Here is a 21,499-nt window from a genome sequence, read left to right as displayed (position 1 = left end):
GCCACATTTTTTTTTATCCATTTGTCTATTGAAGGGCATCTGGGTTGGTTCCACAGTCTTGCAATTGTGAATTGAGCTGCTATGAACATCAATGTAGCAGTGTCCCTGTAGCATGCTATTTTTAGGTCTTTAGGGAATAGACCAAGAAGGGGAATAGCTGGGTCAAATGGTGGCTCCATTCCCAGCTTTCCAAGAAATCTCCATACTGCTTTCCAGATTGGCTGCACCAATTTGCAGTCCCACCAGCAATGTACAAGTGTACCCTTTTCCCCACATCCTCGCCAGCACTTGTTGTTGTTTGACTTCATAATGGCTGCCAATCTTACTGGAGTGAGATGGTATCTTAGGGTGGTTTTGATTTGCATTTCTCTGACAGCTAGAGATGTTGAGCATTTTTTTCATGTACTTGTTGATTGACTGTATGTCCTCCTCTGAGAAGTGTCTGTTCAGGTCCTTGGCCCATTTGTTGATTGGGTTGTTTGTTCTCTTATTGTCTAATTTTTTGAGTTCTTTGTATACTCTGGATATTAGGGCTCTATCTGAAGTGTGAGGAGTAAAGATTTGTTCCCAGGGTGTAGGCTCCCTATTTACCTCTCTTATTGTTTCTTTTGCTGAGAAAAAACTTTTTAGTTTGAGTAAGTCCCATTTGTTGATTCTAGTTATTAACTTTTGTGCTATGGGTGTCCTATTGAGGAATTTGGAGCCCGACCCCACCAACTGTAGATCGTAGCCAACTTTTTCTTCTATCAGACGGCGTGTCTCTGATTTGATATCAAGCTCCTTGATCCATTTTGAATTCACTTTTGTGCATGGCGAGAGAAAGGGATTCAGTTTCATTTTGTTGCATATGGATTTCCAGTTTTCCCAGCACCATTTGTTGAAGATGCTATCCTTCCTCCATTGCATGCTTTTAGCCCCTTTATCAAATATAAGATAGTTGTAGTTTTGTGGATTGGTTTCTGAGTCCTCTATTCTGTACCATTGGTCCACCCGCCTGTTTTGGTACCAGTACCATGCTGTTTTTGTTACTATTGCTCTGTAGTATAGTTTGAAGTCTGGTATCGCTATACCGCCTGATTCACACTTCCTGCTTAGCATTGTTTTTGCTATTCTGGGTCTTTTATTTTTCCATATGAATTTCATGATTGCTTTCTCTATTTCTACAAGAAATGCCGTTGGGATTTTGATTGGCATTGCATTAAACCTATAGAGAACTTTTGGTAATATCGCCATTTTGATGATGTTGGTTCTGCCTATCCATGAACAGGGTATATTTTTCCATCTTCTAAGATCTTCTTCTATTTCTCTCTTTAGGGTTCTGTAGTTTTCATTGTATAAGTCTTTCACCTCTTTTGTTAGGTTGATTCCCAAGTATTTTATTTTTTTTGAAGATATTTTGAATGGAGTTTCCATTTCAGAGGATTTGTCGCTGATATACAGGAATGCCTTTGATTTATGCGTGTTGATTTTATATCCTGCCACTTTGCTGAATTCATTTATTAGCTCTAATAGTTTCTTTGTAGAGCCTTTTGGGTCTGCTAGGTATAGAATCATATCATCTGCAAATAGTGATAATTTAAGTTCTTCTTTTCCTATTTATGCCTTTAATTTCTTTCGTCTAATTGCTCTGGCCAGTGTTTCGAGAACTATGTTGAACAGAAGTGGAGAGAGAGGGCATCCCTGTCTTGTTCCAGATTTTAGAGGGAATGCCTTCAGTTTTTCTCCATTCAGAATGATGCTAGCCTGAGGCTTAGCATAGATTGCTTTTACAATATTGAGGTATGTTCCTGTTATCCCTAGTTTTTCTAGAGTTTTGAACAAAGTAATTTTAAGGAATAATTTTATCTATTCCCTAGGGTAAGTTTTATCATTAACCATCATAACATTAGATACAATTTTAATGTGACTCAGCAACTGATTGTGCTTTTAAAGTTGGGAGAAATGGAGGTATGAACATTGAATGATTTTATATTTTACACTATATTTGTAAATAAACATGAAAGTGCATCAGATAGATCATGAAGAAGAATGTTGGCTAAGTCTGATTGATAGGAGAATTTGTTGTGCAAAAGCTATAGAATACAAGCTTCTGAGGAGGCAAGCAGAACAGCAGTTCAGCCCAGGTGTCAGCATCTTCCTTATGAGGGTGAATCAGACTCAGATGCAGAGAGAACAGGAATTTGACAAATGAAATAATTCATGAACTTGAGACTCACTCTTCTGGGATTCAAAAGGCATATATGAATGAAAGATGATAATTCTTTTTTTATATTGTCATAATCTTTTATTATGTATCAAATTGTCTGCAATATGTTACAACTTGATTAAATTTGATAGATATTTGTATCTATTTAAGACAAATTCTCTTTATGTACAATATCTTTTGTCTAGAGTCTAGCAAATATAGTACCTTTCATTGCAGGATTTCTGCTTAACATACAAGCAAAAATAAATAACAACACAAATATAAACCAAAGCAAACCAAACCCCCAAATCTCTCAATTACAAATGTCAATGGTGAATAAAGAGTTAAAATGACAAACACAGAATAACTTTTGTTTAGAAATGCAGATGGACACTAACATTAGTGGCAAAAAAAAAAAAAAAATCACCTTCCCTCCCAAACTTTGGGGGTAGATTTTCCTGCTCAGGGATGTGAGCTGACTCTAGAACATCTCACTGCTCCTGCGGATAGCACAGCACAAGATCATATTGAAGATCATGCCAAATATCATCACCACTGAGATGCGGATGGCCACTGCGCCAATGATGTGGAACTTGTTGTTGAAGACCTCTTTGATGGCCGCAGGGCAGGACTTAATTTGGGTGGTTTTGACAATGTCCTTTTTGGGGGCATATGTCCAAGATAAAGTGTTCAACACCTCCAACTATACCACAGCAGTTCAACGCGTAGTGGATGGCTTTCAGCATTTCCCACTGGGGCTCATCCTTGGTCTTGAGCTTGTTGTAGGTGTAAAAGTCCTGGACTTCCTTAATCACCTCATCCTTGTGTGAATAGTCCCAGATGGCTGCAGCTATTTCAGTGGCAAATATCACCAAGAGGAAGCCAAAGAACAATCCCAACATGTACTGGGACTCTTGCATGGCCCCGCAGCAGCCCAGGAAGCCCACAGCATCATGAGGGCCCCAGCTCCAATCAGAATGCAAACTCCTGTGTAGAAGTTGGAATTATTACCTTCTTGCTCGAAGATGCTCTTGATCTGAGAGTCGAATTGGAGCCATAGTCCAATAGCAAGAACTGCAATTCCTGCAAGCCAGAAGATGAAGATAAATCTGAAGAGCAGGTACTTGATGCACTTAGTACCTCCTTTAACTGGCATGGTGCAGGATGGATTGGCCTGGGCCAGACTGGTTTGGGACCTGGGCTTGCACTGCAGTTGGGACAGGAGGGTTCCAGCGCTGGACAGAGGTGCTCGAAGCTGCCAAAAAGATGTTAATACTTCATCAGAAATAAATTTTGCTTTTATAATCATGTTTTATTTCAGCTTCCTAAGATTATCCAAGAGAGATCGGGAGTTTTGTTTTGTTTTGTCTTCGTTATACTAGAGATTGAACTCACAGAACCAAGAGGCAATTTATCACTAAGCTTTATCCCCCCACACTAAGCAACATCCTCAGTCCTTTTGAGACAGAGTCTTACTAAGTTGCTGAATCTGGTCTTGAACTTGTGATCTTCCTATCTCAGCGTCCCAAGTTGTTGGGACTATAGGCTTTCACCACCATGCCCAGTGAGAGAATATTTTCTTTTTTCCCTGAGCAAAACAATAACCTGGCAGCCAAGCTTTGTGGAGCAATGGGATTTGTTCTATTTCCTTAGCAATAGCTATCCCTCCCTCCCTTTTAGACCATTAACCACACCTGATAGAGATCTATGTTGAAGTGTTCTGCGTAAGTGTGAAGAAATGGCTTTCCTGCTTTCAAAGCCATGAAGATTGCTATTCCGTTGTGCAAAGAATATATGATGTGGGAAAAGTAAAATAAAAGCTCTGAGATTTGAGGGACTATGGAAAGGAGAAAGAAGAGGAAGAGGGAGAGAGAGAGAGAGAGAAGAAAGACCATAAGATCAGCCAATATAGTTTTAATTTCCTTTCTCTGCGCTCAGAAAGCCCTTGTGTTAAATAACTTGAAGGGTGGATCTGCTATGGAAATATCTGTCTCCACTCTCCCTTTGAAATTTTAGAAGGAAATGGAAGCATCATGGGCAACTCAACCCAAGTAGAGCGGAAATGGTGATCAGGCTGGGAAAGAATCAAATTGGCCTTTTCCAGACTCTCAGTTTGTGCAATAGGTGCATGTGAGTGGAAAACTGAGGGGCCTGCAGGACCCTGCAATAAAGGTCCTTAGTAGAGTTTGGGTGGACCTTCAGACAGGGAAGTAGGTGGAAACTTATGGGATGTAATTCATGAAAACAGATGAGAAATCAAGTTACTCCAAAAGGATTGCCTAGCCACAAAATAAAGGCCCACTATTGTACTAGCCACAGATTGAAGCCTCAATAGTCTGTAAGTGGGAAGGAAACACTGGTGTCTCAAAATAAAAATGACAAAAGGGAAAAAAAGGTGGGGGGGTCTAGAGACATAGCTCAGTGGTAGCATGCCACTGGGGGGAAATTCAACCTTAATCTATTTCTTATATATTTTCAAATTTCTACATTTTTACATTTATTAAACATTATTTTGCCAAAAATGAATCCTAATTTTGCATGATTTTTATAGAAAATATACAGCACTACTATCTCAGATACTTTGTCTGCTATTTTTCAAGAATACTCTGTGTTAAAAATCATAACTTTCCCCCACAGAGATGTAATTTGTTTTAATTAGGTCATCTAAATGTCAATTATTTATGTTGACTACAGCAATTCCTAATTTTGGGATTTCACAGGCTTTCACTCTTTCCTGGCACTCTGGGAATCTTCTCTGTTTTGCATAATCTTAATTATATTACTTTGTTGAAGAGATGCAAGAAAAATGACATTCTTCTAGAGTGACTTCTCAATTAAATCAAAGAGATCTGATAAGATTAAAGAAAATGCTGGCAAAGCACTGAGTGGTAAGAGAGAGACTATCCATGTTAAATGAGTTACCAGGGATAAAATACAGAATCATATCAGGCCACTGTTCACTTAGCATAATTAGTAGTTTTTGCTACTATCATGCTAAATGATTTATTAGCTGTCAGTGATAAGTTGAAGTGCCATAATAATTATTCCAAAATATCATATCTTGATTTATGCAGCAACTTTAATTCCAAAACACTGTAACCCTATTTAGTGTTTACTCTAGTTTGGTAAAGCAAAAGCAAGTATTACATCTCTAAATTTAAATACAGAGATTGAGCCACATAGATGCTAAATAACTTGAGGAGAATCTCATAGTTATGACAGTGAATCTAGAGGTTTTAACCTTTGAATGATTCTGTTGTTCTATATCTGGGTGGATCTTTTCTTACAAATGGCTTCATCTTGAGTAGAAGAGACAAAGAGAGAAAAGAGATGAAAGGAAACTAGAAAATCTTATTATTTGTTTTATAGAAGCACTGAGAAATATAGTATCTTCTATAAAAATAGCATGAGTTATGAATAAAGGAGAGCATAAATGGCCTAACTTCAAATGTTCAATGTATTTTCTTTCCTTTAAATATGTGGTAATTACATCCTTCAATGCAACATTTCTTTAAGGAATCTTGTCATATAAAACAAGAGATCATAAACCTTGAAAGATGTATGAGTCCCTAATTGTGAAGTTTTTTTTAACTGTTATATCATTAAAATAATTTGAACTACTATATGGGTATTGTAGCTTCTCTGGATAAAGTATGATTTGTCAGGGCTGGGGTTGTGGCTCAGAGGTAAAGCACTTGCCTAGAATGCTTGAGACATTGGGTTCGATCCTCAGCACCACATAAAGTAAAATAAAGATATTGTGTCCACCTATAACTAAAAAATATTTTTTAAAAAGTATGATTTGTCAGCAGTACAAAGGCAATGGAATGTAGGATTACAGGTCAAATTTATTGACTGAAGTCTGCTATGCTGTATGGTGGGTCAAAAAAATTGTTAGGTACTACATGTGCTCTGAGGAAGTCATCTGTGAACATTTTCTCATTTTTTAATGACTGCCTATATGTTGTATAAATCATAATAAAATGAATTCCATTCATTAACTCCAGCTATTTTGTATTTGAGGTCAGTACTTCCATCATCCACATGGATCTCCTGAGTTAAAACCTCCCATGTGCCCTAACTCCTTCATGTTTCCACTAAGTAAGGAAGATGTTATTAGTGAGATTTGCATTTTGAAAAATATGGTTGTATAGTGAGTATATTTTCAATACATCATGAAACCCAGATATTAGATTGACTTTAATCATCTTGTTTGTGTGTGGTGGTAACTGTTGTTAAATAAAAGTCCTTCAAAGAAAGCCTATTAATAAATTTCTCAATTTTTAAAATGTGTCTTGTAAAACAAAACTCAAACACAGTTTGTGGAGTTAGAAAAACAATTAAATGGCAAATTTACCTATTTCCTTGAGTCCTGAGGAAAGATAAAATGAAATGCATTCATTTTCTTAGGTTACCTGTATTTAATTTTAAATTCTGCATAAAAGTTGAACAGTTTATCTTAATAAATCATCATTTTTTCTTAAAATATTTATTAGAGGCAACATATTTCTTTCTGGATTCTTGATTGCAATTCTATTATTCATCATTCTTATGAACGTGATTACTTCTGTAAGGACATTGACCAGTCAATGTCTGAATTCAAGTCTTCCAAGAAAGAAAGCACGATTCTAGGACCATATGAAATTTGGCCTGACAATAACCTTATGGTAATATTTCCAGGAGCTGCCAGACTTTCTAATTCTATTTGAATGGACTTCACAGTTCTGCAGAAAACAATGAGAAGAGGTTGTGGGGTATGCTGTCAGCCCAATCTAATTTAATTTCCTCTCTATATAGCTATACTTAAGAAGACAACATGTAACTGGAGGGTGTTGGAATCAATTTATGTTTAGATGAGTCAATTGTACTGTGACTTCAAGAGATTTTAAGTACCATCAAAAATTAAGCATATAGAAGTCATTGCATGTGGGTGGAGTGAAGTTGGTACAATCAAAATAAAATCCATGTATGTAAAAATGAGCACTTTTTTAGTTTTAGAGCCAGTTCTTAACTTATGATGAAACCTATGGAATCTCATAATCAGGGAAACCTCATTCCCAGGTGAAGATTTCAACAAGAAATCCAGATTACAAGCTGTTTGTGAGCTCATCCTTTCTGGGTAGTCCACAGTTAGTGATGCAGTGGAAAGTACAGATGTAGAGGTGAACCAAGCTACTTAAAAGAGCAGAGAGCGATAAATTATGGCACCCCACTGGCATCGGGCTCGAGGTTACTAGGTTTGCCTATATATTAATGAAGAGTGTTCTCTACTTCTCCTAAGATTGCAAATTCTCAGGATTGAAAGAAACTTTAACTATCTTCTATTTCTGCTATATACAGAGTGGCCTCCAGCACAGGCCTTTTATTTCGTTCTAATAGGATGCAAGGAACAATCCAAGTAAAGTCAGCTAAAATGAATAAGTAACTATGTACACTTGACTTAAGGCAACCTCTATTCTTTATATTTCATGAAAGTGAAGGTGATTTAGGAACCTGAAAAAAATCAGTTTTTTTTTAAATTCACTAAAAAAATAACAAAAAAACCAAGAATTATTAATTGCAAAGCTTTTTTGTACATATATTCTTCAGATAATATAGAAGCTCCATTGTGACCTCATAACACTATCACTTAAGAGAATATTCAATAAATTTTTTATATATTTAGTCTTGTAAATTTATCCTATGTAAAAGACTAATGATTAAAAAAAAAAGTTCTGTTTCTTTTTCTTATTGGTTGTTCAAAACATTACAAAACTCTTGACATATCATATTTCATACATTAGATTCAAGTGGGTTATGAACTCCCATTTTTACCCCAAATAAAGATTGCAGAATCACATCGGTTACACATCCACATTTTTACATAATGCCATATTAGTAACTGTTGTATTCTGCTACCTTTCCTATCCTCTACTATGCCCCCTCCCCTCCCCTCCCATCTCCTCTCTCTACCCCATCTACTGTAATTCATTTCTCTCCTTGTTTGTTTCTTTTTCCGTGTTTGCTCCATTTTTCCTCTCTTAGTAAATTATTCTTAGTCATTTTGTGGCTTGGCTGAAATGGATTCACTTTGCTTTATGCTTTACTACTAGAAAACAGTTCTCATTACCACACAGAAATTGGCCACATACGATTTCTAAGTTGTTAATTCTTAACTTACTGTTTTCCAAAACCGTGGGAAAATTGAAGCAAAACAAACACAGAACTGGTATCAAGGTAGAATGCTCTGCTTGCATTAGAAACTACAGTATAGTTTAAAGTCTTGTATGCCTCTTGCTTCAGTCTTCTTGCTAAGTATTGCTTTGAGTATTCTGGGTCTTGGATTTTTTTCAAATAAATTTCATGATTGTTTTTTCTATTTCTATGAAGAATGACATTGGGGTTTCAATAGGAATTGCATTAAATCTATATAAGGCTTTTGGTAGAGTGGCCATTTTGACAATATTAATACTGCCTCTCCAAGAACATGGGAGATCTTTCCATGTTCTAAGGAATTATTCAATTTCTTTCTTTAGTGTTCTGTAGTTTTCATTGTAGAGGTCTTTCCCCCTCTTTTGTTAGATTGATTCCCAAGTATTTTGTGCTCTCTCTCGCTCTCTCTCTCTCTTGGCTATTGTACATGGGCTAGTTTTCCTAATTTCTCTTTCAGAGGATTCATCACTGAATTTAGAATTCATCACCCAAATCTTCATCTTGTCAACTTAGGACCTGAATTTCTTATCATTACTCCTAAAATCCAAAAAATAAAATGAAGAATCAATAAATGGGATGAATTCAAACTAAAAATCTTCTTCTCAGCAAAGGAAACAATCAATAATGTGAAGAGAGAGCCTACAGAATGAGAGAAAATCTTTACCACATGCACATCAGATAGAACACTAATCTCTAGGATATATAAAGAACTCAAAACACACACACACACAAACAAAATAAATGGGTTAAGGAACTGAATAGACACTTCTCAGAAGAAAATGTATAATTGATCAATAAATACATTAAAAAATGTTCAACATCACTAGCTATTAGATAAATACAAATCAAAACTACTCCAAGATTTCATCTCCCTCTAGTCAGAACGGCAGTTATGAAGAGTACAAACAACTATAAGTTTCGGTAAGGATATGGAGGAAAAGGTACACTCAAACATTGTTGGTGGGACTGCAGATTGGTGCAACCACTCTGTAAAGCAGTATGGATATTCCTTAGAAAACTTGGAATTGAACTATCATTTGACCCAGCTATTCCACTCATTCCTCAGTTTATACCCCATAGACTTAAAATCAGTATATTACAGTGATGCAGCCACATCAATGTTTATAGCAGCTCAATTCATAATAACTAAACTATAGAATCAACACAGATGTCCTTCTACAGATGAATGAACATGGGCTAGTTTTCCTAATTTGGTATATATACACATTGGAATATTACTCAGCATTAAAAGAAAATAAAATTATGGCATTTGCAGGTAAATGGATGGAGTTGGAGAATATCATGCTAAGCAAAGTAAGCCAACCCCCCAAAATTGAAGACCAAATGTTTTCTCAGATGCACATGGTGGGAAGACTAGGAAGAACGGAGGAAATTTTGATTTTTCATAGGCGAGTGAGGGGAAGGGGTAAGGGGGTGAGAAGGATGGTGGAATGAGATGGACATTATTACCCTATGTACATGTGTGATTGCACAAATGGTTTGGCTCTGCATCATGTACAGCCAGAGAAATGAGAAGTTGTACTCCATTTGGTACAATGAATTGAAATGCATTCTGCTGTCATGTATAACTATTTAGAACAAATAACAAAAACTTAGAAACTACAGAACACTCCTAAGTTTAAATTCATTTTAGTATTATACAGTGCAGCCCATATTCTTCTAATTTTTTTTGTCACAAAAAGTAAAAGCCAAATTTACTAACAGAATTTAATAGGCATGATGGTAAGATAGTACATATGGCCCCTTAAGATTGGGTTTACAGTATCATGTTATTATATTTTCTGACAATATTTAATTTTTTTTTTCTTAAAAACACATCAATACACCTGTAATCCCAGTGGCTCAGGAGGCTGAGACAGGAGGATCTCTAGTTCAAAGCCAGCATCAGCAAAAGTGAGGCACTAAGCAACTCAGTGAGACCCTGTCTCTAAATAAAATACAAAATAGGACAGAGGATGTGGCTCAGTGGTCAATTGCCCCTGAGTTCAACCCCTAGCATTGCCCCCCCCCCCAAACCCAACCAAACAAAAAAACACATCAACACATTAGCACTCACTCTTAGCTACAAAATGATCTTAGGCTAATTCCTATCATAAAAGTTATGAAGCATAAATATGCAAAACTCGTTAAATACACAAGACTCAGATATACCATTGTCTGCAATTTTATCCATATCTCTCACTCATATTTATGTCCTTTTTTTTTACGAAAAAGGAGAAATACATTACATGATATTTTATATTTTCTCTCCCTAACAATAATATATTATGAAAAATAATGTCACTACATAAAGCTTAACATTGTCATTTTAATGTCTGTCTAGTCCTTCACTTTAAGTATATATCATGATTTATGTAACAAATTTTCTATTGTTAAGTACTTATGCTGTTTTCAGGATTTTTTAAATTTTGATAATGTTGCTACAAATAGCAACTAGCCTTTTAGTTTGTTTGTTTTGATAATGTGCATGCCTAGACCCATAACAACTAATTTCTCTACTAAAATTTCTAGGATTGTGAAAGGTGAAAGGTGATGTGAAAAATGACTGCAAAGAGCACTTGCAAGGTTTTTGATGCAACTGGCAAACTATATTTGAGATACATTATCAATTTATATTTCCATAAGGAGTTCATGTTCCTGAGAAATGGACCATCACGCAAGGAAAAACAGTATTATTAATAAATATCAAAAAATCTTGTATAATATATAGCAATAAATAATCCTTGGATTAACTCATAAGAAATGAAGGGATAACTCTAAATGTCAAAAGCCAAGTAGAAGCTGGGTACCAGGAACATAACAAATCAGGTGATGGCTGGGAGCTGTAAGAAGATATCAAACCAAGAGTGGCCTTTTGTCCATTTTTTTTGTTTGTTTGTTTTTATGTTTGTTATGTTGAACCATGAGGTACACAGAATAAAGTCAATAAATGGTATTTGAAGAGACTATTGCAGTTTTATAAATACCTATCATACAGGGGTAGTCATAAAATATTACCAGCACCACAGGATCTTCCCCCAGGCTCCCTTAAAGTCTGTATTTTCTTTTCAATTGGCAAATTTGTCCATCACCATCAAATCTGTCTTGTCAACTTTATATGTCCAGTTTACATTGCCTATTTAATTTAAAAGTCTGTGAAGTTTATGTCTGTAGTTGAATATACAAATTAATAATTTTCATTGCAATTTAGTATTCAATCTGATGAATATACCACAATTAACTTACTATTAATCAAAATTTGGGAGGCATGTCAGTCCAGTTTTGTTATGGTGAACAAAATGACTGACATAAATAACTTAAAGGAGAAAAAAATTATATTGGTTTATGGTTTCAGAGGTTTCAGTTTGTGGTCACCTGGTTCCATTGCTCTAGGTCTCAAGCATGGTAGACTATCATGGCAGAGGGGTGTGATGGAGGAAGCCTGCTCAGTTCATTGCAGCCAAAAAGTAGAGAAAGACAGAGGGAGAGAGAGAAAGGAGAGAGTGGGGAGAGAGAGGAGAGAGGAGAGTGGGAGAGAGGAAAAAGGAGAGAGGGGAGAGAGAAGGAAGGGGAAGGGGCCAGGGATAAAAACACAATTACAGGCTATGCGCCAATAACATATTTTCTTCAACTATGCTGCATTGCAGATGTTTTCCACCACCTCCCAATAGTCCATTCAGCTATCAATTGATCAATCCACCTATGAGGCAGGAACCCTCATGAACCAAACACATACGAAAAGTCCAACCTTTGAACATAGTTATATTGGAATCCAAGCCTTCAACACATGAGTCTTTAGAGGGTACTTTATATCCAAACTATAACAGGAATTTTTCAGTTTGAGAATATTACCAATAATCTTGAAATTCTTTTATTTCTGTGGTTAACATATACTGAAAATATATGTAGAGGTAGAATTTCTAATTAATGTATGTTCTCTAGTAGATACTGATTTCCAAATATGTTGCACAAATTTACATTCCTGCTAACAACATATAAGAATTCTAGTTGTTTCTTATCTATGTAATATCCTATTAGATAATTATATTTGCATTTTAGTTTTTCTAATGGGCAAGTAATTACATTACTCCTTGATTTTAATTTACATTTTGCCCAATTCACACTAAGATTGAACACCTTTTCATATATTTATGAACCATTTTGACGGTCTATATGTGAAGTATTTATTCCAATATGTCATCTGTTTCTTTAAATGGATGTACTTTATACTTTATTTATATCGATATCTGTATGCTTTTCTTTCTCCCTCCCCCTCCCCCCTCTTTTCTTTTGGCCATACTAGGGATCAATCAAACCCGGGCTTGTGCATGCCAGGCAAGAACTTTACTACTGAACTACATTCACAGCCAAGTATATTTTCTTAATATAATGTTTATATAACATTTATAATTAACCTTATGTTTACCAAGCAATATACTTTGATATCTTCTATTCTGTAGACTACATTTTATTTTCAAATTTGTTGAGATTCAGTTTATAATATTTTTCTTTATGATCATATTTTGTCTTCCTTCCTTCCTTCCTTCCTTCCTTCCTTCCTTCCTTCCTTCCTTCCTTCCTTCCTTCCTTTTTAGAATTAGGGATTAAACTCATGGGGCTTAATCACTGAGCCACATCCTGGGCCATTTTTTATATTTTATTTAGAGCCAGGGTCTCACTCCTTGCTTATGGCCTCTCTAAGTTACTGAGGCTGACTTTGAACTCACGATCCTCCAGCCTCAGCCTCCCGAGCACTGGGATTAAAGGTGTGTGCTGCCATACTTGGCTTGTTTTTAAAGAAGTGTTTGCTTACCACAGATTTCTTATAACAGTTTTATTTTTACTTTTTATATGTAGACTTATAAATCATTGGCAATTGAATTTTATAAATGTTATAAAATAAGGATTATAATAAAATTTATTTTTCAATATAGATAATCACGGACTTTCAGATTCTGGCCATGATGAAATACCAGAGATGGGTCTTAAATTGCTGTAACAAACCCCCAAACTGCATAATATACAAAATACATCAGTTTTTAGACATTAAGAAACAATTTTCTCAGAGCTATAATCCTTGAATAGAAAAACAAACAAGTTGAGCCTAAGAAACAACAATAATAATTCTAAAGGAGGCTGAAATTTAGGAAGCAGTGTTCCAAAATGAACATAGTTATGCTGAGAAGGATCTTTTTCTTGAATCTTTTGCCAAGCATTTAGGTAACACATGTTCAGGATGAGATTCTATGAGGTTTGGCAGAGAAGAACTTTTAGAAAGGTGAGAAAATTGTCACAAATTGAATCATAACCAGCTGTTATACAGAGTCATTGAACATTCGAGGCATTCAAAAGATACCTAAGGAAGTCCACATTTTAGGAGTAAGACTACTACAGTTTTAAAGTAAAGGGCACTCTAGGCCAGAGGTTCTCACTAGAGGCAATTATTCCCCTGAGAAGAGATTTGGAAATGCATGGAGACTTTTTTGGTTGTCACCATTAGAGGGCAGGTCCTACCAACACCAAGTAGACAGAGCATGGAAATTGCCAAATATCTTGCAATATGGAGAAAAGTTCCTCACAATTAAGAATTATTTGATCCCATAACTCAATAGTCCTTGGTGTACATTTGACTCAATAAAGCCTAACATCAAACATCCAAAAAAACCCAAGTTCTCAATGAATGAAATGCCTGCCTAAACAAATAATCTCACTTTAAAAGAAGGCGCATTAGTAACATAATGTCCAGCGTATAGTAAACACTTGACATATGAGGAGGAAGTAGGACATTTTGATCAGTTAAAAGAAGAAACAAGACTAGCTGATACAACTGAATGCTGAGATAAAACAAAACAAAAAGAAGTAGATAAAAAGTCATTATAATGATAGCCATTCCCATAATGTTTATATGAATATCCAATGTTCCAGCACTATTTATTGAAATATTTTTCCTTCTTCAAGCAACAGTGCATTAGTAGGCTTATTTCTGAATTTGAAACTGATTTGTCTATTCTTTTGTGAACTCCATGCTCTTTTAATTTGTATAATTTTAGTCTTTATATCTGGAAGTCTATTTTCTTTGAATCAAAACTATTTTTAAGTGAAAAATATTTTAAACAACCTTCATATCACAACCAGTTTCTTAGATATTCCTTAATTTCTGTCATTATTATGTTTTTCTTTGTAGAGGCCTTATATATTAGATTTATTCCTAAGCACATTTTTTGTAGAACAACTGGTAATAGTAACTTAATAATTTAATTTTATAATTGTCTATAGATATAAGATGGAATTCTATATAATGATTACATATATATATATATATATATATATATATATATATATATAACAAGCTTGCTAAAGTAACTTAAAACTTTAGTAACTTATATAAAACTATTTTAGTATCAAGTGTTCCTAATACCCAAACAGTTTGATAGTTACTGGTTATGATCTTCCTTGGGAAAGATGGATAGAATTTCCAGACACGTTTCCAGAGATGTTTTCAAGTCCTAGCTGTTTGCAGCTGGGAATGGGCATAACAACCTGGTTAAAGGAATCCAACTATACATAGATACGTCATCAGTAGAATCTACTACAGTCTCTGCCTTGCCTCAGATGCACTCTCATTTCACATTAAGCTCAAGTCATCCTATTGCAGCTTTTCCACAATCTGTGTCCTTTTTACTTTTCGGAAGAAAACTTAAAAACAAGGTCGATAGGACAAGTGGCAACCTTCATCACTGTATTCTGTCCTAAGGTCATAGCTGATACTTATCATCTCCCAGCGCTACAACCCATTTTAGATTCCCTTTACCCACTGTCTCATCCACTGGTCTGAGTGACTTGCCTCATGGAATTTTCCATTTGGCCATCTTGGTGAAACCTCTAAAAGGTCAACTTTTCAAAATAAAAACATGACACTCAAATGTTCCCAGCACATGTTAACAATTTATGGGACCATTAACATAAAGACTGCAAAATGTAGTTTCAGCCTCAGTATTTACTAATCACCTTCATTTTAGCTCACAAATCTCTTACTCTCTCTGTATAATCTGCTTTTAAATCTACCCATTTATAATTCTGAATTTTACTTGATTATATGTCCATTTTAGATTTTCCCCTTGATTTATTTTTTAATAGATTTTATTTCTCTGGCAAAAGTTGGTATGATTTTTTTTTTGGTCCATTTTCGTAATCATGATTATTTTAAACATTCTTTCTGATAACAATTGTATTTAGAAAACTCATAAATATGTTTTACAATTTTTTTCCTCTTGGCTTTTAGTAATATTTTTTTTCTGTTTCCTAGTACACAAAGCCATTTTTAATGATTGCTGGATTCCACATGCAAAATTGAAAGGCACTGAATGATGTTATATTCAATCTTCTTCTGAAACCCAAGCAAGTTATATTCAGAATGTCTTACTCAGTTCACCTTTTTTGCTCATTTCAAAAGCCTCTCAGTTGGAAATTGAGGGTGTGTACTCTGGTTCTTCTTATTTAATGGACCTTAAATTCAAATTTTGATTTCTCCATATCCTGGAGAGTGTAAAAATTCCGGATGGCTTTTCAGTCTCTTATTAACTACGTTTTGCTTGATTTTGTTCAGAGCTTTGCTTTGCATATACCTAGTTTAAGAATCTTAAAATGCCTTAGATACCAATTGTGAGCTAAATGTCAAAGTCACTTTTGTGTGAATGTCATTTCTCTGGCATTGTGCATTCCAAATCTTGGAGGCTTTGGTAACACCAAATTTTACATTTGGTTCCTCAATTTAGTGATACTCTCACGAGTTCTAATCCAGGGCTTTGAGTTTTTTTTTTTTTTTTTTCCACATGTTTGCACCTCAGATTGCCAAATATCTTGAAATGACCTTGAATTTAAGACCATGTCAGTGCATTTTGCTTTTCTCCAGTATCTTGATTTATATCCTGGCTGCATTAATTGATGTCCAAACCATTAAAAGAACTATCTGTCTCTCCTTCTGACTCTCCCTCTCTCCTCTTTTTCTTCATCTTTCTCTTTCATTATTTGGCTCTCATAGTTTTTTAGCAGGAGGGTTTTTGTGATACCAGATACTCCCTAGAAAGAAGTTGAAACTCCTTTTAGGTCTTGAAAGCCCACCTACAAACAGGAAAGGGACTGCAGGGCTTTGCCAGATAGTGCAATAACACCAAGAATTCTTTGTCAATTGGGGTGCTTGGAAGAACCGTGACTTAAAAAAAATTGAGAAAATATGGAATCTCCTCTCTGTCAGATTTTAAGCGGTAATAACTTCTATGAAAAATCTGTGCCTGAAATTATATCTTTCCTGGATTTGTTGTGACAATATTAACTAACTGATATGTCAAACCTCCAGCTTAGGAATCACTATGAAATTGGGCTTGAGCAAGTAATAGTCTGTGATGGTACATAAAAGGAAATGGAAAACTGTTATAAGAGTGCCTCAGCAATATAGACCTCATGAAATTCTCACATGAGAAAACCAATTCTGGCCTTAGTTTGAAAAGTAAAGTTAGGAAACAGAAAAGGAAGCAATCTACCAGGAGAGTGGCAAGATACAATGAACTGGGAAACTAGTTTTAGGAACTTGAAATAGTTGAGCAAAAATCTAATAGAGATTCTATGTTTAAAAAGACTTTTCAAAAGAAGGTATTGGCACCATCACAAAAGAGATATCATGTCAAAACAAACAAGCTCCATGACATTTAAAAAAAGTTAAAAAGCAAATAGATGATATGTGTGTGCACATGGAATGTATTTACTGAAATTAAAAACTAAATGGCAGATTATGCAGCTGTTTGAGTCAAATCAAAAAATTAGTGGGTGAACAGACATCTGAGGCAATTGGTATGTAGCAGAGAAAGAAAAGGAATGAGATCTTGTAAGGAAATGTCCAAAAATTTGCAAGAGTGAATAGAAAGATGAAGCATATTCATCATTAGACAGAGTATAAGAAAGAGAAAAATAGAACGTCCTTTAATTTAAGAGCACCATGGAAAACCAGGAAAGAAGCAGCAAGAATAAGCAAAAATTTGTCTACATAGATGCATATTGTAATGCAACTGCTGAATATACTTTAAAAAATTACCACATAGAGAAGAGAAAAATGTATTCTAAAAGGCCAAAGTCTGAGAGCTAGTATATTTCTCAGTGGTACAATAACTGCCAGAATATAATTTAACCATAAATGAATATATTAGGAGAAATTACATAGTGATCAACTTGTGAATAATAAATGATTAATGAATTAGTTAAAAGAGGCATAAAATGAAGTAAGAAAAAGAGATCACTAGTAAATTTGAAAAAAAAAATATAAAGAAAAAAATTGTATTAGATAGAAAAACAAAAGCTGTTTCCTTTGAAAATATGTTAAAAAAAATAGGCCATCATTTGACATATGTTATCAAAAAATTAAAATTAAACAATTTTTTGAATCATGAAGAATACTTTGAACAACCTTAGTAGAATAAACTAGAAAACATATTAAATGAATTCTTTTTTTAAATTCTACAATATTTTATTAAATACAGTCCCAAAAGAAAGAGAACAGGTGAATGTCAATACTGCTATTGTAGAAACTAGGTAAAAACTCTTCCTTAGAAATGATGATTTTGTGGGATAATTATTATATACTTGAAGGAAAAATATTTTCATTTCTATATGAATTATTTGGAGAACAGAGATAAAGGGATGGTTTCAGTGTGCATTCTGAGGCAATACAACTTTGAAAACCAATCTCAAACAAAGGCAATACAACAAACACAGGTTAATCTCCTCTTAAGAATATAGAAAAAATTAAGCATATCAAAATTAAACTTAATCTGGCCATACTCAAGTGAAAAATCAGATAATGATAAAAGCAACAAAATACATAAGAATAAATCTAATAAATGTTGTTTAAAAACTTTAGAAAATAAAATAAAATCACTACAAAAGATTTTCCCAAGAATTCAGGATAGTTTAATATTGGAATTCTCTTTCAATTAATTATAGTAACATTTTAAAGAGAAAATAATGTAAGCATCCAAAAAGATGCATCAAAAATTATAAAATTCATCAGTGATTTGTGATTTTACAAAAAGCTTATCATCAACCTTTCAATAAGAGGAAATATCCATAAGATGATAAATACTACCTTCAGCATTATATGAAGTTAAAAATATTTTCTTAAAATTCAGTTATTACTCCGGGGTTTTACTTGAACTTTCCTTAATTTAAATAAAAACTAAGTTTTAAAAAAGAGGTTATTTGAAATTAAAAAAAAAAAAAAGAAAAGAAAAACAACAGAATGTTGGGCCATCTTGAGATGTAGGGTATGGGCCAAATCACAACAACAGTGACACTGCTGCCACTGTAAGTGTCAAATGTTCCGGTATGTACAGTTGCTGTTTGTGCCCCAGCAACTCACTATCACACAGTAGAGGCCCTGCTACCTGCTCCATTGTCACTTTGCACTGCAAACCTGATTTTGCAGTGTCTACCACTTCTTCTATGGCCATAGAAATCAGGGGTGCTCCACTGGCCCTTGCTACTCTTGGTTACTTCCTAGTTGACTCATCAGTTCCTGCACATGGTGCATCTTTGGAGGAAATTAGGCCACATGCTTTTCATGGCCTAGAGCTAGAAACGTGAACATCTCAAATTTTTACCTTTCATTTCTAAGGGTTCTTTCCACTACAATTTTTAAGAGTAAGGGGTGCAGTTCTTAGTTCACTGAAAGAAGGACAAATACCCATGACAAACAGAAGCAAGAAAGATGGATCACTATCATTCATTGTTACTCTTCTACATCTACCTGAGCATGGTAAAAACTGGAAAATAAATAGCTAAATAAATTGGGAAGGAAGAAACAAACCTTCCTTCTGCACAGATGTTATGAGTATATACATAGATAATCTAAGCAAATTTATGTCACCTTTTTAATGAGTTTAGAAACTAGATGGAGACAAATAAATATAAAAAAATTAATCACTTTTCTATAACCTGCAACAGAGTGTTAAAATGTAATTTTAATAAATATGCTGCTTATAATAACGATAAAAGCAACAAAATACATAAGAATAAATCTAATAAATGTTGTTTAAAAACTTTAAAAAATAATGTTATTGTAGGACCTAATGAAAGGTTTAGAAAAAGAAGAGATGGTTTCTATTCCCATTTAGGCAGAATAAATATTGTAAATGTAACAATACTCTAATAAATCTGCATATTCAATGTAATTCCACTTAAAATTATTAGTATAGTTTAAAAGAAAAATCTAAATTCAACAATCTGAGTGTAAAACTTTCAAAAGCAAACCCAGTAAAGGGCCGAGAGATGAGAGTAAAACAAAATTTAATTGTTTGGTGATTTCACCCACTGTTATAATCATTATGCATGCAATGATATGCCATTAAGAATAAAAGTTGCTGTAGGCTTTTGATAACCTTTTTCAGATTAAAGAAGTTCCCTTCTATTCCTAGTTTGCTGCTTTTTTATCATAAAAGGATGTTTAATTTTATCAAAATGCTGTGCCTCTATTGTAATAATTATAAGCTTTTTACTTTTCTACCATATTAATATGGTGAATAAGTTTCATATCATTAACCTTTCTTCCATTCTTTTGATAAACTCTATCTTATTGTGATTTGAAGATAATTGATAAATGTAGCTAACTGTTTTATTATAGGACTTTTGTATGTAGTTTAGGAAATGAGATTTGCTTATTTGTCCGTTTTCCCTCGATTATGGTACTCACCTATTTGGGGAGAATTTTCCTCTCTCACCTTTCTGGAAAGGTATTTATCAAGTAGGGTAATTTGGTCCTTGAAAGAGTGGTAGAATTTACCTGCAAAAACTGTTAGATCTGATTTATTATTGTTTTGTGGGTAGATTTTAAGCTGATGATTTTATTTCTTTAATGATTGTAGATTTATTCCACATCACCTAGACACTAATTCCAACAGGTTCCTTGAGATACTGCCTCCTGTGTACCCTCTCATGCCTAGTGACTTCATCTTTTCACTTCCAGCCCTTAAGCAATCCTAGTAGGCTGACAGACCAACCCAGTCAGTAACTGGCCATTACTTAACTCTGGCCAGTTGACTCTAAGGACAGCTGGTTGACTCTAAGGACAAGTGTTTACCCATCACCTGCTGTCCTTAGGCCCTAACTTAGGTTCCTGGCTGGGCCCTGTTGTTGAGAGCCACAGCCGAAGGGGCCCCAGCAAACTTCCAGCTGCCAGCAAACTTCCAGCTGCCGGCTGACGATTGGCTCACAGCAGCCCCAGCAACATCTAGCTGATTGGCTCCTCTGCGGTGATGCTCATTGGACTGTTTCCCTGCCCTTTCAGACCACGGAGCTGCTCATTGGGGGACTTTTTTGGCTCCGCCCACGTGACCCAGCCAATCGGCCTCAAGAGCAGGAGGATTGTGGGAGGTGGAGAGAAGCTTGTGTGGGAGAGAGAGGCTTGGGGAAAGCCGGTGGTGGCAGTTGAGGCTCTGAGGGTTTTTCCTGAGAGACTATTTTGTTTGTCGTGTGTGGTTCAAAAAATAAAGTTAGTTTCTTTTGACAAGTGGCTCCTGATTGTGCCCAGCCAGACTGCGGCATTTGGTGGCTCGCACGGGGAGCGACTGAGGGTAAGTGAAACTGCTCGCCCCTGAGGGCAGGGCGAGAGGATGGGTAGCCATTTTAAGATTCCTCTTTTATTTTGCTTCACTTTTGTTTTAAGTTGCCTGTCCCTGGAGATGAGTGAGACGGAAGAAAAACCGCTCACATCTGAGGAAAAACTATTTACGTCTGAGGAACAGATAGGGAGAAAGGACGGATGCACATGTCAGGAGGATAGAAAGGCTATAATGACTTTTTGTTGTTCCCTTTTTATTTCATTCTGTCTCGGTTTTGTTTGGCGTCATCTTGTTGGGTTGTATTATAGTAGAAATATGGGATCAGAAATTAGTAAAAAACAAACTGAAAGAGTGTTAAGTAAATTGTTAGAGGAAGGAGGCATCCCAATAAAATCAAGAGCAGTCAGGGCATACGTTGATACAATACAAAAATGTAGCCCATGGCTTTTTAAGAAGGAGTTGTTGAATATATCACAATGGAACCATCATGGTGAAGATTTAAAAAGAATAGAAAAGA

General features: G+C 35.1%; 1 pseudogene; it reads right to left on the bottom strand.

Annotated features, from left to right (window-relative positions):
• Window positions 1-2,636: 2,636 nt before the first annotated feature.
• Window positions 2,637-3,341, bottom strand: LOC124083264 (CD9 antigen-like; annotated as a pseudogene).
• Between the last annotated feature and the right edge of the window lie 18,158 nt (window positions 3,342-21,499).

This window comes from Marmota monax, unplaced genomic scaffold, assembly GCF_021218885.2.
Source record: "Marmota monax isolate L192 unplaced genomic scaffold, Marmota_monax_Labrador192_F-V1.1 WCK01_AAM20220418_F8-fsc00013, whole genome shotgun sequence".
In the NCBI taxonomy this organism is placed as follows: Eukaryota; Metazoa; Chordata; class Mammalia; order Rodentia; family Sciuridae; genus Marmota; species Marmota monax.
This window is presented reverse-complemented; position numbering and strand designations above follow the sequence as displayed.